Here is a 2,012-nt window from a genome sequence, read left to right as displayed (position 1 = left end):
GCACGTTTCCTGATCCGAAAAGCCAAAAGTTTACAATAGCACCGAGAACAGGCGTACGGGGAAAACACAAGAAGTGGGATTGACAGAGGCCAAGAAGTTTCACTCTTATTGTAACTTCCAGTGTAGCAAAAAATGTTGTTAAAAGAACGGTCACAATCTACACTCATATACATATCCTGTTTTTTTATTAACATTAGTTTTTTGATTTAATAAACACACAAGTTAATGTTTATATGTTTGTAAAACTGCTTTCTTTCTACGCCTCTTTTAATGGCGATTTTTTTCTGTAAAATAAAAATACATTCTTCTTGATTTGAATTGGTTTTTTATTTAATGTTTCTGATATGCCAAAATGGATCGTTAAACGTTTAGAATGAAAACTACAAAAAAACAAACCAAAATATTCTTGGGAAAAAAAGTCGTTGACGCAGTCCAACTCTCTGAAGAATGTGACTTGAACGCACCATCTTTACGTGAAACTCACGTTGTTTTTGCAGGAAGAAACAGTCATGAACGCCAACAGAGACTACTTACTAGTTGCTTTCCACAGCGGAAAATAACACACTAAAGATGAATGGCGGAATTATTCAAAACCGAATTTTTTGAAAGAGCAATGCGAACACAACCCTTTTCAGTTTGATGGACGTCGCTTATTCTTTTTGAAAGCCGAAATATACAGACGAAGAGCCACGTCGAGCTTTCCATGAAAAGGGCTACGAGAGAGAGATGCTTACCGGTAGCTTTAATGCTGCAAACACAGCCTGCGGTTTACTAGCAAGGAAACTGGTGGGTGCCGTAAAGCCTGCGGACATTGTGAAGCTTTATGGGGCCACCGAAGACGAGAGTTGCCTGTTTTTTTGGCACGGAGATGCAGTGTTTTGGTAGCAGTCTGAAGATTTCCGCCTTCTCTGATTAACAAGCAAGGTCTGTACTTGAAAAACTTTTTTTCCCATGTCCGCGAAAAATGGAACAGTTTCTTTTCCACTGAATAAGCTTACACTAGAACAAGTTTATGTTTTACATTTGGTGCGATTATATTTTCTGATATAATTGAGCAAAATTCGACTGGTCACGTGATCGTTTTCTCCAAAGATGGGCGCCCCGCCTGCTATAAGGTGAAACGTCTACATGTGGTTCTTAACAAACATAATCTTTTTCTTAATAGACTGTCTTTGTTACACCATTTACAAAACGTCCTCAATCTTCGTCGGTTTTTACAAGTAAGGGGCCCTTAATTATGCCATACGCGTGTTAAGTGTGTGTCTATTTTTGAGCCCTTGTTAGTGGTATAGAAAATAGCTTTCTCTTTCATCTTTTACTCGGTGCCCCGTTGACTAGGCGGTTATTACCGTAATTTAACGGTTTGCCTGCCTAAAACGGGTCACTGCTTGTGTCATGACGGGAACGCCCAAGCTGCAGCTGGACCCTTCTCAATTTGGTGGAAATAAATCTCAAATTCACCAACATAGATGATAAAAACTGAGCCCAGTTACGTTGCTCACCCACTCATCTCCATTCTGTCAGTATCACCCCACCTCGGTCCCAGGCTTAAAAACCTCCTTCTCCCGGCGCTCTGAAGCTCTAACACTCCTCACAGTGTTCACTTTATTGTAACTCAGAGTAGAATCAAAAATGAAAGTGAAACTGTTATTTTAAGGTAGAAAAGTTAAATAATGTTGCTTTAAATCCATAAAGTTCAGGGGAAGCTGCAGATTCACGTAATAATTCTCATTCACATTGTCATTCCATACATTGGTAGTATAAAAACACAACAAAACAATAAACCTACACGTACATATAGACATTGAACTTATTTTGCCTTGAGCTCATTCTGCTGAATTGATCTTTCCCACACAGAGACCGCCGGCGCTGCAGAGGAAGGCCCTGTGAAACCAGAGAAAAGCCCCCTCACTCTGGAAGGGCACGCTGGTCCTGATGCGCTCAAACTGATCCTGGAGGAAGTGAAGGCCGCTCGGCGGGAAGCTGAAGGACGAGAAACAGACCAGAGAAAG

The sequence above is a fragment of the Morone saxatilis genome, unplaced genomic scaffold (genome assembly GCF_004916995.1).
Source record: "Morone saxatilis isolate NCDOM2014 unplaced genomic scaffold, NCSU_SB_2.0 Contig14, whole genome shotgun sequence".
Taxonomy (NCBI): Eukaryota; Metazoa; Chordata; class Actinopteri; family Moronidae; genus Morone; species Morone saxatilis.
This window is presented reverse-complemented; position numbering follows the sequence as displayed.